The sequence below is a fragment of the Haemaphysalis longicornis genome, unplaced genomic scaffold (assembly GCF_048455015.1).
Source record: "Haemaphysalis longicornis isolate Haplotype H1 unplaced genomic scaffold, Haemaphysalis longicornis Haplotype H1 scaffold_11, whole genome shotgun sequence".
Classification (NCBI taxonomy): domain Eukaryota; kingdom Metazoa; phylum Arthropoda; class Arachnida; order Ixodida; family Ixodidae; genus Haemaphysalis; species Haemaphysalis longicornis.
The window spans coordinates 19,092,527-19,107,509 of record NW_027526214.1 but is presented as its reverse complement, the minus strand read 5'-3'; the positions used below and the strand labels follow the sequence as shown (position 1 = coordinate 19,107,509).

General features: G+C 46.7%; 1 non-coding gene across 1 annotated transcript; it reads left to right on the top strand.

Annotated features, from left to right (window-relative positions):
* The first annotated feature begins 13,523 nt into the window (after positions 1–13,523).
* Trnas-gcu (transfer RNA serine (anticodon GCU)) lies at positions 13,524–13,596 on the top strand. Its single transcript has one exon. It is a non-coding gene; the product is annotated as a tRNA-Ser (tRNA).
* The last annotated feature ends 1,387 nt before the right edge of the window (positions 13,597–14,983 follow it).

Below are 14,983 nucleotides of genomic sequence, written 5' to 3'. Positions count from 1 at the left end.
CGTGAAGAGGTTCAACAGGCGCTTGGAACTTCTATGCCTTCAGAAGCACACCGTCAGCCCCAAGCGATGACCTACTCCGCAGCTCTTCGTCAACCCCGCCCTGTTCCACCCCGTCGTCAAGAGGCCCAGCCATACCGCCGTCCAATGCGCCCGCCCGACGCCCTGTAGACCAATACCAGACGCCAAGGAAGACCGACGTGTGGAGAACGCCCGATAATCGCCCGCTATGCTACCACTGCGGAGAGGCCGACCACATCTACCGTCACTGCCCTTACAAGAGGCTCGGTCTGCGAGGATTCTCCGTCGACGCACCGCGCCCACGATCCGGCCAGCACCCTACCGAGATCGACGAATACCTGTCCAACACCAACCGAGGACCAGCCCGCTCACACCGATCGCCGTCGCCCTACCCATACCAGTCGCCTAAGCACCATAGCAATGCTGATTTCGCACGTGGAAGGTCCCGCAGTTCACGCGGGGGAAACTAAAAACAGCAACTTCTGGAGGTGAAGTTGCTCTACGGCGAAAAACTGGAAACCCTCCAACGACGCAAGGACGCGCTGAAGACAGTGATTCACGACATGCCCTCATCCCGACGACCCGACCTAACCCTGACCAGACTCCACAACACGACGACAGCTACACGGCGCGACGCGTACCCGACCTGACCGAGACGTCCGTTGAGAAGACGACGACAACGACGATGCACAGTGCCCGACCGTCAACACGTACAAGTAGAGATACGACGCCCAGACGAATCCGGAACTCGAGGAAGACTGCATCTGACGTCAAGGTGTCCATCGACGGCTTTGACGTAGTCGCCCTCGTAGACACGGGAGCTGACTATTCGGTAATAAGCGGACCATTTGCGTCTAAACTGAAGAAAGTTATGACCAGATGGGACGGTCCGCACATACGCACAGCAGGAGGCCACCTCGTGACGCCAAGTGGAACGTGCACATCGCGCGTCACCATAGACGGCACAACGTACCCTGCGGCGTTCGTCGTTCTGCCTTACTGCTCCCGCGACGTTATTCTTGGAATGGACTTTTGATGGACAACGGTGCAATAATCGATCTGCAGACTAAGTCAATAACTTTTTCCCCCCATCACTACATGACGCCAGAACCGAACCCCGAACGACGTGCTGCTGTAAGGATTGCCGATGATCATGTCACCCTGCCACCCCGCGCAAGCTTGATGGTCGCCGTCTACTGTTAAGATGCTGCTCCTGACGTCGACGCTATCGTAGACACTGATCAAAGGGTGTTTCTCGGCCGTGGTGTGTCTGTCGCAAGAGGCATTGCGCGCTTTAGGGAACACCAATCCCCCATTTTGCTTACTAATTTCACCGAGGAGTACCACCATTTAAACAAGGGCGCGGCAATTGCATTCCTCGAAGAAACGCAAGAAGCAAGTGACGTGATCGCGGTCGCTAACTTTGAACGCACACCCGTAGAAACCTTCAAGCTCCCGCAGCCCTTCGACGTGAATCCGGCGCTACCGCAAGAAAAACGGAACAAATTATTGGCTTTGCTGCGTCGCTATAGCGAATGTTTTTCTTCGAGCGCAAAACTACGTCAGACCCCTCTATCGAAGCACCGAATAATAACCGCAGATGGAGCCGGACCTACCCGACAGTCACCGTACCGTGTCTCTTCACATGAACGGGAAGCCATCCGGACTCAAGTCGACGACATGCTCAGCGACGACATTATACAGCCATCGAAAAGCCCCTGGGCTGCTCCCGTCGTACTCGTAAAGAAAAAAGACGGCACATTAGGTTTTGTGTTGACTATGGTGAGTGAACAAAATCACGAAAAAGGACGTGTACCCCCTCCCCCGAGTCGACGACGCCCTCGACCACCTCTGCCACGCAAAGTACTTCTCATCGATGAACCTAAAGACCGGCTACTGGAAAATTGAAGTGGACGAGAGAGACCGAGAGAAGACAGCATTAATAACCCCAGACGACCTATACGAGTTCAAGGTGATGCCATTTGGGATGTGCACAGCACCAGTGACGTTTCAAAGAGTCTTGGACACTGTGCTAGCTGGCCTTAAGTGGCACACCTGCCTCGTATACCTCGACGACGTAGTGGTATTCACCCGGACTTTCGACGAACACCTTGCAAAGTTGGAGTCTGTACTCGAGGCCATTCGTACGTCGGGGTTGACGCTAAAGCCTGAAAAGTGCCGTTTCGCATACGGGGAACCCAAGTTCTTGGGCCACGTCGTCAACGCCGCGGGAGTCCTACCTGGCCTGGCAAAAACTTCAGCGATTGCGAACTTCCAAAGGCCGAAAGACAAGAAGGGCGTGCGAAGATTTCTCGGGCTGTGCGCATAATACCGGCGCTTCGTTGCAAAGTTCGCACGCATTGCAGAGCCACTCACGCGCTTGACGAAAGATAGCACCCCTTTCAGCTGGGAAAACGACCAAGAAAAAGCATTCTGCGAGCTCCAAATACGCCTGCAAAGCCCGCCCGTGCTCGCTCATTTCGACGAAAATGCCGAAACGGAAATGCACAAGGACGCCAGTGGTATCGGCTTGGGTGCCGTCCTTGTCCAACAGCAAAGCGGCTGCGAAAGGGTAATCGCCTATGCCAGCCGTGGTCTGTCGAAGGAGAAAAACTATTCTGCCTCTGAGAAAAAGTGCCTGGCTATTATATGGGCGATTTCAAAATTTCGCCCATACGTGTATGGAAGGCCATTCAAGGTTGTAACAGACCACCATGCGCTGTGTTGGCTCGCTCATTTGAAGGACCCCTCTGGCCGTCTTGCGCGGTGGAGCTTGCGCCTGCAGGAGTTCGACGTTACAGTCGTTTATAAATCCGGCAGGAAACACTCCGACGCCGACCTCCTGTCCCGCGCCCCCGTCGACCCACCACCACAAGACTCTGATGAAGACAGCGCGTTCTTCGGGATCGTGACGGAGAGCGACCTAGCCGCCCAGCAGCGTGCCGACCCCGACTTACGCGTCATAATCGAGTACCTCGAGGGATGCAACGTTGCCGTTCCTAGGACCTTCAAACGCAGCTTACCAGCATTCAGCCTGAGAAACTCCGTCCTCGTGAAGAAGAATTTCAGCCCCGGAACAAGAGCAAATTACCTCCTCGTCATCCCCGCGGACCTTTGTGACGAAATTTTGGAAGCGTGCCACGACGACGCGTCTTCCGGACATCTGGGCACAGCCCGGACTATTGGAAAAATCAAGGCGAGGTACTACTGGCCCGGCCTTACCTCTGACGTCACCCACTACGTCCGGAGCTGCCGTGACTGCCAGCGACGAAAAACGCCGCCGACAAGACCCGCCGGACTTCTGCAACCGATCGCCGTCCCATCGAGACCATTTCAACAGATTGAAATGGACCTTTCAGGCCCGTTCCCTACGTCACGATCACAGAACAAGTGGATTGCCGTAGCGACAGACTACATGACGCGCTACGCAGAGACCGCCGCTCTACCGAGGGGGTCTGCACAAGAAGTGGCGAAGTTCTTTATAAGCCAAGTTGTGCTATAACATGGAGCCCCGGAAGTCCTAATCACAGACCGCGGAACGGCATTTACTGCAGAGCTGATGCAAAGAGTATTACGCTACAGCAACACGGATCACCGAAGAACGATGGCGTACCACCCCCAAACGAACGGACTAACAGAACGTCTGAACAAGACAATCGCAGATATGCTGTCAATGTACGTTGACGTTGAACATAGGACTTGGGACGAAGTTCTCCCGTATGTCACGTTTGCGTACAACACGGCTATCCAGGAGACGACGCAGCTGACGCCGTTCGAGCTTGTCTACGGTAAAAGGCCGACTACGATGCTCGACGCCATGCTTCCGCACGTAGAAGACGACGACCTTAACGCCGACGTCCACGGATATCTTCAACGTGCGGAGGAGGCCCGCCAGCTCGCTCGAGTTCGTATAACGGACCAGCTACTGGTAGATGCCGGCCGCTACAACCTCCGACGCCGAGACGCCGAGTACCAACCAGGGGATCGTGTGTGGGTTTGGACTCCCATTCGACGACGCGGACTCAGTGAGAAGCTCCTGCGCCGGTATATCGGACCCTACCAGATTCTACGACGTGTTGGCCAACTTACCTACGAAGTGATCCCCGAAGGTGACTCCGGCACATCGCGACAACGCACGCGGCCTGAAGTCGTCCACGTGGTTCGCTTAAAACCTTTCTACGGACGATGACGAACTTTTATTTTCATTTGTTCGGACTGTCGTTTATTTTAGCATTCTGTTAGCATCGGGTCGATGCACTCTTAGAGGGGGGGTAATGCCGCGAACCATACATTGGGTGTTTATTTGTGTTTTGCTTTCACCACCCGGCTGCGCCGGTCTGTGTTATCTCTGCGCCAAGGGAAGCGCGTGTTCCATTCTTTCTTTCTGTGCCGCATGTGTTATCTGTTGTGATAGAGAGAGCATTCCGATCTAACGTGAACAGCCCAGAATAATCTTCTTGGATCTACTATGTTCTCGATGCAAATCGACGTTTCGAGAACCACGCGCGCCGAGGGATAAAAAGCCTGCAGTGCGGACGCCGGGGCATTCGCTTCGACGACACACGCCTGTGCAAGTCACATTGTTGACCGCTGCTTCGCCGCCTCTGTATTCTTTTGAGTTGTTAGGGGAGCACAAGTTCGCTCCAATAAACGTGTTTCTCATTCAAGACAACTGCATCGCCCTTGTCTTCGTGACAGTATGTAATACGCTTTCGCAACACAACCTTTAATTTTGATTCGTATCTGTCCTAGCCCCCAGTGTACACATGGTACAATTACAAGAATAGCACAAATATTCATGAGCCTAAATAAAATTAACGTTAGAAAGTCCGCATTAGTTTCCTTCAACCGACATCACAATGATATAAATTCCACGTATCTGTGCAATAACGCCGTAATTGTTGCCACTGACTCATTCAAGTACCTAGGTATTATCATCTCCCATGATCTAACTTGGTCCCATCACATCAACAACATTACTAATTCCGCTAACCGTGCCCTCGGCTTCTTGCGCAGAACTTTGCCCTCCGCTCCGACTGCAAGTAAATTATTAGCGTACAAAACCTTTGTATTGCCAAAATTAGAGTACGCCAGTGCTGTCGTTGACCCGCATCAAGCTAACCTTTCGCACTCCATCCAATCCATTCAAAATCGTGCCGCGCGCAGCAGCGCTTCATTCTATCAGCATACTCTATCCGTTCCAGCATCTCAGCATTGAGATGTCAGCTCCACCTGCCATCATTGGAATGACGCCGCCACATATCTCGACTCTGCCGTTATCACCGGTTTTCTTACTTCCCCCCCGCAAACCCCAGATCATAGTTCTAGCGCATCGTATCTCTCGCCATTCTCACCACAACGCCGTTTATGTCTCACGCACCCGAACCACAACTTTTCAACGTTCATTTTTTATCTTCACTGCGCACGCATGGAACAACCTTTCCGCCAACATTGCCGCTATTACCAGTAACGCGAAGTTCAAGAGTGCCATTGGAAATGCTTATATTGACTAATCATCTTGTTTGTATTTGTTGCCATGCTGCTGATGTGTTTGCCCACCCCTCAAGTAATACCCCATCGGGGGCCTTTGAGGTACTAATAAATAACTAAATAAATATATAAATAAATCAAAACACAGCAAATTTACGAAACTAAATAGCTTACACCTAGTGAAAAGTTTGTGGAACAATAAAACAAGGAAACACAGAACCTAGGACCTAGAAACACATAAGACAGTACCTAGGACACAGAAGTGGAGTCGAGTGGTGGTTGTGAGCGCCATACAAAATGAAGTTACTTTAAACAAACCAACATCTAGGGAAATAGCTATGATCAATAGAAAAGGTGTGTATAAAGAAATGACTGTACGGCGGTTACAAGAGCAGTACAAATTTACCTGATGAAATGATTCACGCTTAGTGAAATGGCAGGACAACATAAAACAAAAACTCTATGAACAACCTATTGAATTCTGGTTAAGAATACAATGCAAAGTTACACTATATCAATATTTCACACAAAGTGATATAATTTGGGAACAAATGAAAAAACGGGGAACACTGAAATGATTGAATATTAGTTACATGAAGACATATGTACATGACTACGTGATTCACCCCAAGTGATCCACTCAAAGAACAATACCACAAAATAAAAAGCCCTGGAACCATGGAAATGATTTAATGGTGGTTCAATAGTGCATGTCTCCCTCATCAGTTATTCTAGGTATTGTTGAACAGTTTGTATTCTTCGTTGTGGTTCCAGAAACTACCAACATAGTTGCAGACCGGATTGGTTGGGAAGTAAGCGGAAATGTCATGGTCCAAAGGCTCAACGAAATGTAATACCTCTTCTAGCAATAAAAACTATGAAGCCGCAGGTTGTCGACAACGCTCATATTAGCGCAGGATGTGACTGACAATAAAATCTGGGCCCTATACATTGTCTGGTTAAAGAATTTGGGGTCGCTAACAACACGAAGATATCTAGTTACACACAATGCAGGATGCCACTCGCAGGTGGAAAAAAGCGTAATTCTCTTTTCACCAAACCAGGAGAACTCGCGCGACAAGTTGACCGTCAACGGTAGCTTGAGCAGGCACCTTGTGCACACTGTTGCAGTAGCACCTCTCTTGCAAGCCAGTTCATCAATCTAGGCAACTGTACAGAAAAATCTGTGTTCCTCATACAGCTTTGTAAGAGTGGTATAATACAGAACGGCCGCCTACCATCGTCCCTAAAAAGGACAGTGTTTGACAGTTGCATAATACCGGTACTCACTTACGGGGCACGAACTTCCAGGCTCAATAAAAAGGTTGAACTTGAATTAAGGACGACTTAGCTGGCAATGTCACGCTAGAAGATGGGTGTAACATTAGGGAACCGGAAGAGAGCGGAGTTGATATAATTTAATGCCAGCATTGGCACTACTAAGGCAACCCTAAAACTAACAGTGACAGCTAATGTGAGGTACCACAACATAAAAGAAATATATTTCGTGAATGGGGACTCTGAGGTCATTTTAGCCAAGCTACAGGTCCCAACTGAACTTCCAAAATATTTTTCTGTGTCTAACCTAACCGCTTGGTGGATTGAAGTGACAATATATACATGGATGAAGCCATGTCCACAAAATGTGGCAAAAGGAAACATGCACAAACCGGGACAGCGTCACTGGCATGGACGTATACTTCCTGCAGTAGAATGGAGAGGTGGGCTAGTTCGTCTATATGCATAACTAAACCTTCAAAAAGCACATCACTGAAAAAGTTGTCATGTTGTCCTGTTCGCTTGTCCTGTTAGGCCTACACTCTTTGTTGGTGTATACGTCGTACAGCAGGAAGCATGAAAGTTGTGCAAGAAATTTTACAGCACAATCACATTCACACATATCTAAGTTGCATCAGTCAGCAGCCTGAACCATGTAGGTTGTTAGCAAACGACACGCCCGACACCACAATCGTACTCTGCCTTAAACCTGCAAAATCCCAAATGCTGTCTTACTCTGATCACCAAGGTTTGTTACAAGCTAAATTCATTAGGCTGAATATTTCATAGGTGACAGAACTTTAACAGCCATTTTTGAATATATTTACCTAGTTCTGAAAGGTTCATTTACGTTTGCGATGCTGCAGTAACAGTACGAAGCGCCACCAGCGCGGCTGATGCTACTGTACCAGTTACGATATGCCTGTAGTTCAGACGTTACAAATAAATTCGGGTTGCAAACACGTTGTTCATTCCAAATTTCACGATAAAACTGAGCGTTCAAAAAGATTGAAATCTCAATCGAAATGCGATAAAAGCATCCAGATGGCATTGTATTCTAATGGTGTACGCCCGGAATTCACTAGATTTATTATTTCATTCTAATTCTACACGCACGGTGTCATTCAATTTATTGTGCACGTTTCTTTAACTGTAAACTACTATTACGAAAAAAACTGCATCTACAAAAACGAAACAAAAACCAAAATTAGATAATATCACGCTAAACGTATACGATGTGCGTATAACGCATAAACGCTTATATTCGCACACGCAAATATATTCGCATTCTCCAGCTTCGCTTATTTCATTTCACATCAAAACATTCGGCTAGCAAAACAGGACAGAATACAAACACTTCGCCAAAAACAGGGCTATAAATTGCGGGAGAATTGATTCTGTTTACACACGCAGCAGCCAGGTACAAAGATCTACCGACAAATCTGCGCAACGCACAAAGCGGGTAAATCAAAAAGTTAGGGCTAACCGCTTACTCGGACCGAAGTTTGAGAGCAACTCCGCTACGTTAAATACATATGGCAAGAAAACGAGGCTCACTAGTACTCACTTACCTTCAATATTTGGCAGTATTTCTTAGCCCGGTAGATAAATTTATGGTAGTCAAATAGCCGAAATAACGGAAGTTGAAGGCGTGCACACCCGCCCCGTCACCGGCCAGTAGTACGCGCATCGATACGGAGTGCAGATAATACAGTCACGTGCGATTTGAAGGTAATCGCGCGAGCATCCACCGACCACAACGATAACGCTCCGCGTGGCTGGTTCCTTGTTTAAGCATTCTTCTCTCACTCGGTCACTGTTTATTCAAGCAGCCATAACTTCCGCGCAAAAGCAGTAATCCCTTCTACTTTTGTTATTGCGCACGCACCGACGAGATCCTACTAGTCGTATCTTACAGCAGTTCCCAAGAAGGTCCACGCAAACACGTTTTCGGCAATACCGGACATATATACCAATGGTTGCTGTAGCTGCTCACAATAACCAAGAATAAAGCCTACCCATGATTATAACCACACAAAATCACCACAAAGCAAAATGGGTGGTTTACTACCCATGGGAGTGCCGACTGCTTGAAGGAACAGCCACCGAGGGAGAGGAGAATTCATAAACTAGGCCTAGGCACACCGAAAAATGCCGCTCGGGGGCGTTATCGTCTTTACATGTCGAAGCTCGCGCGATTACCTTCAACTTGCACGCGACTGTACAACTGTCGGACGGGCGGACTCAACGCCCAACGACTTTCCTGCCTCATGTTCGTCTGAGGGAAAAACTGGTTCAGAGGGAAAAACTGGTTCATGAAAGATACCCACCTTGATAAAAACGGGATGCAAAAGAGGTGCTCAAGTCATTGGTCAATACAGATATTATTTTCCAATTATATGCACAAAAATGTTGAGCGTGGGTATTTTTTAAATGAAACTGTAATTGTACCGGAAATCTAGATTCCCGCATTTGATGCAATTTCAGGGTCTACGGTGGAAATACAGCTGCCGTGGGGTTGTGGGTGCCGTAATTTTACGGTTTGTTCAGAGACGGCAACCACTTGCAGCGTATTTTCCGTGCTTTCGCCCGTCGACATCGCCCCGCCTTGACGGCGTCGGCAAAATGCACGGCGACGTGAGCTGACGCGGGAGCTACGCCGATAATTATGCTGCTCGCCAGATATCAGCGTCGACGCAGCGCCAGAAAGCATCCGAAAGCAGGCGACATCATCCGGATTTCATGTCCATCTCTTCGTTTGGGGTCATTACGTTCGCAGAAAACAATCATTTTTTAACGTGCGGTAATTGGGTGCCTTGTGGCAAATTACAGGTTAGTTCTGTTCGAAAGTGCGCCTATTACTTCCTGGCTATCTTGGCTTTCTTTGGCGAGATGGGTGTTTGGATAGCTTTTTGTGAGGTAAATATGGGAGCTCTGGCTACATCGCTTGTAGTATTAGCATGATGGGCTTGTCTGCAAGATTGTTGCGTAACGAACAAAGTATATCGAGCGCTGCATTCAATTTCATTCGCGACTGCTGTAGCTTGCATAGGGGAAACGATGAAGCGCGATGTCTTTTCTTGGCTTAAATAAGAGAGCTTTGGTTACATCACTTGCACTATTACCATAATTGGCCTCACCTCTAGGATCGGTGCGGATGAAACAAGCGTTAGCACTGCCGAAATTTGTCAAATACGACCAAAACGAATCACCCGCAATATTCGTTGGCAGCCTCTGTTAGGGTACCAAATTCTTCGGTACACGCATTGATTTCCGGCGTGGTCGACTGAATTGGAGCTTAGGTGCTGGTGTTGTGTTTTGAAAGTCCATTGTTGAAATCTAGAAAAACCTCACAGATATTTTTTTTTTGCAATGAGGGTGTCATGAACGTTTTTTTTTTCAAGGCAAAAACAGGCAGAGTACCTTGCCATTTTGCCGCGAAACGGCAAGGCAGCCCCGAAATTTGCTTTGCTCACACTTGGAATTCATTAACCTGCAGTCGGTACATAACATCAAAGTTAAATCAAGTAGCAAGTAAAGTTGTGCAAATTGCAGCTTTGTTCATCACCCTATCTTATTTTGTTGAGATTTGACGGCGATGACCCCCACCCCCCACCACCACAAAAAACAACCTTGCAAGGCTCGTAGGCAACGTCGTTTGCAAACGTATTCTGCACGAAGTTCCTGCCTCTTTCCGTGAGGTTCGGTATTGGGCTACTGTTTTGAAGGTCAAAGGTTCAAAGCAATATTGGTGGATTACAATACTTGCACAAAACCCGTCGGTACAAAACTCATACAAAACACATACAATACCACTCGGTAACTTCAATACTATACGCCTGCGGAGAGTTTGAAAATAAAGTATATCAGATAAGGTAAAATAAATGTAACTGGGATAGACATGTTCGGCGTAAAAAACGGACATGCCAGCACCACCTGAACAACGTCAGCATAGTATGTCTAAATACCGTCCCCAAATGAAGCAGCCGCAACCTCGAGAGTACGTCTTTAGCAAAGTTTGGAGTACTAACGACATTGAGGCACCAGCAAAGTTATCTCAACAATCAAAAAAATTTATTTAAATATTGCACGTTGTAAGGATGACGTTCAGATCTTTTTTGGATGACGTTTAGAGATGTTCAGACCTTTTTTGGACGTCGCAGAGATGTTAGTGGTTTGCTCGGTTGGTTCAAGATGGCATCCTAGCAGCACTGATTGTGTTATGCGGGGAAAGAGCTCTCGCAAAAGGAGCCGAGTTGGACGAAAGGACAAACGACGCTGGCGGAGGCACCCGGTTGTCAAGAGTTTGCAGTTTCTTTTACCTTCGACTCACCAGAAAGCTCAAAATCGTATTTAAATATATGACTTCTGTTTCTTCGAAAAAACACTTCGCTATATCCGCTAGTTTGCATTGTTATTTTATAAAACTGGAAAAAAGTCATTGAACTCTTTAAAAATGCCACTGGAATAAACAATCACTTCGTTATAACTTGTATTTTGCTATCAGTGGGTTCAATATAAGTGGGCTGCGCTGTATTGCAATAACGAGTATAAAATGCCACGTATATGCGGAACAGTTATTTGGGGAAGTGCAAACACCTTTAAAATGTTTAATTTTTTTACTACAGTTGAACTGTCTCTTTCAGAAAATGATACATACATAGCAATGTCAAAACCATAAGATATACATAAATGTCACTACAGTGCAGACGATTTTGCAGATGTGGAGGGATTTATTTTCAACAATAAAATTCTCTTAAAATGGGCGCTACGTGAAGCCCGGCGGACACTTTTGGCTTACCCCTCATCTGTCACAAAAATTATTTGATTTTACCAACTCCCTATGTATAAAAAATGTCATCCTTGCCATAAAGGAGCAAGTATTTGGCAATTGTAACAGGAATTATAAGGGCTGTACATTGCCTAACAAGACGCCATCTGCTGAATATTGGAATTGAACCACGTGTATTAAAACCATATATTATATCACAATAGAGCATTTAAAGGCAATATTTCGTTCCACTTTATTGCTGCACCATTTTTAAAAGAATCACGAAAGCTTACGTCTTTAACAGGATGTTATATATAAATATATATATTTATATATAGATATATATATATATATATATATATGTGTGTGTGTAGCGAATCAGAATAGGAAATTAGGGGCTCCCGTCTGGCGGGAATTTTTTCTCCACTTTCTTATTATCGAAATTCTTTATCTTGACCAACTACATCTTCCTCTTTGCTTTGCGAGGTTTTCTTGACTGCTAATTCTTATTTCTGTCTTATTTTGAACGAGCCTCTCATTTCCTATTCTGATTCGCTACACGCATAGCGAGGGTCTCTGTTCTGGCACTCCTGGTGCCATAGAGAGCTTAAGAGGGTTCAACGCTGGTCGACCACTCTCGACATGTCGTAGACACTCGATTCACTGCCCGGGGGTTAAAAAGAAGGTCCCCTTCACTTCGAGTGTCCGAGTGGCGCTGGCTACCACCCCCAAGCACACGAAACAAAAACACCTGAACATAAATACCCCACAAAGTGGAGGCTAAAGTAGCCCCGCCGGTAGCGTAGTGGTTATCGCACCAGACCGGTATTCTGGAGGTCGTTGGCTCGGATCCCACCTGGCGGGCATTTTTTCTCCAATTTCTTCTTTTCCAAATTCTTTATCTTGAGCTACTACACATCCCCTTTGCTTTCCGAGGTTTTCGTGGCTGCCAACCCTTATTTCTGTGTTATTCCTACGAGGCCCTCATTTCCTATGCTGATTCGCTACATCCATAGCGAGGGCCTCTGTTCTGGCAGTCTTGGTGCCATAGGGAGCTTAAGAGTGTTCAACGCTGTCGGCCACTCTCGACATGTCGTAGACGCTCGAGTCACGGCCTGGGGGTTAAAAAAAGGTCCCCTTCACACCGAGTTACGACCCCCAAGCGCAGGAAAAAAAAACACCTGAACATAAATACCCCACAAAGTGGAGGCTACAGTAGCCCCGCCGGTAGCGTAGTGGTTATCGCACCAGACTGGTATTCTGGAGGTCGTTGGCTCGGATCCCAACTGCCGTTCATTTTTTCTCCACTTTCTTATTTTCCAAATTTTTTATCTTGAGCTACTACATCTCCCCGTTGCTTTCCGAGGTTTTCTTGGCTGCCAACCCTTATTTCTGTGTTATTCCTACGAGGCCCTCATTTCCTATGCTGATTCGCTACATGCATAGCGAGGGCCTCTGTTCTGGCAGTATTGGTGTCATAGGGAGCTTAAGAGTGTTCAACGCTGTCGGCCACTCTCGACATGTCGTAGACGCTCGAGTCACGGCCTGAGGGTTAAAAAGAAGGTCCCCTTCACCCCGAGTAGTCCGAGTGGCGCTGGCTACGACCCCCAAGCGCAGGAAAAAAAACACCTGAACATAAATACCCCACCAAGTGGAGGCTAAAGTAGCCCCGCCGGTAGCGTCGTGGTTATCGCACCATACCGGTATTCTGCAGGTCGTGGGCTCGGATCCCACCTGGCGGGAATTTTTTCTCCACTTTCTTATTTTCTAAATTCTTTATATTGAGCTGCCACATCCTCCCTTTTGCTTTCCGAGGTCTTCTTGACTCCCAATTCTTATTTCTGTCATATATATATATATATATATATATATATATATATATATATATATATATATATATATATATATATATATATATATATATATATATATATATATATATATATTTATTTACATTTGTATACCCGCCGCGGTGGCTCAGTGGCTAAGGCTTTGCGCTGCTAAGGCCAAGGTCGCGGGTTCGATTCCCGGCCGCGGCGGCCGCTTTTCTGATGGAGACGAAAAGCAAAAACGCCCGTGTGTACGAGATTTCGGCACGCGTTAAAGATCCCCAGGTGGTCAAAATTAATCCGGAGCCCTCCACTACGGCGCGCCTCATCGCCTGCGTTGCGTGGGCGCGTTAAAAACCTACAATCAATCAATCAATCAATTTATATATATATATATATATATATATATATATATTTATATACATACATATATATATATATATAAAAAGAACCGTAGCACAAATGGTCTGGCAAAAATTGAGGTACTAATTTGATAAAAAAAAGAAGGTAGCTCACAATAACATGCAAGACGAAGGTAGCGAAGCTGAACGCAGCGCACATAATTTAAACAAAAAATGAAAGAAACTGCCTCTAACGCGTGAGGCACGAAGGTAGTGAAGCTGTACGCAACTTCCACGACCATACCGACGGATTCAGTTCACGATTGCAGCCGACTTGGTGGTTTTTCGCAGCCGAAATGATCTTTATTTCATCATTGTTGCTATACGTGAGAGCGTCCCTCATTTTCTTGGAGCGATGATCATTATACATCACCTACAAGGGCCTACGGTGTGATGGGCCTCTCGTTCGGAGCAGTGCGGGCCCGGTTACAGCGAATGCTAGAGTTTTTGTGGCAATCGTCGCTAATGTCCTAATTGTGGGAGTGCTTGGCTTGCTTAACATGGGCACGGGAATATTGGCGGTCCCTGCGAGGAATGCACGCACAAGCACTCACAATTTTCTTGTTTTTTGTATTTTGACAGGCATTCGCCGCAATATTAGCCCATCTTCCCAAGTTGGTATGCTTTGCATGACAAACGTGCGGGTGGGGGCGGGAGCGCGGTCACCGGGAGGCATGCGCAGATGGGCGCTAGGCCTTTTCTTGCTTGTTTGACGTGTGGACACAAAAATGACAATTTCATAAAGAGCTTCCACTCGTAAAAAATGTTTCACTACTCGTGCTATCTAGATCACAAGGTATGGTAAAGCTGGGCAACTTGTCTAGTTATCCCAACTGAGAAGTGACTGTGCGCTTACAGTTTTATCAAAATTGATGTATTTTTTGTAACATTATTACAGCTTTCGAAATTTGTGCTGCTGAAGGCAACATCATATATAGCACAGAGACACTACAATTATTTACAGTGAATGTGGGCATAACATGTGGCAAGGGATAACTGAAACTGTAATGCAAAGGTATCTCTGAAAAGTAATAAATGTGTATTCTCCTAGGGTGTTTGAATGAAGCGATCTTGAAAATTTGAAACAGCCACCGGTTACTTGTCAACAAAACAAATGTCCCTGCAGCACACAGAAACGATGGTGGCTGTAAATAGTGGCTCATCATAAAAACGAGGTGACGAAAGGGGTAAGATGG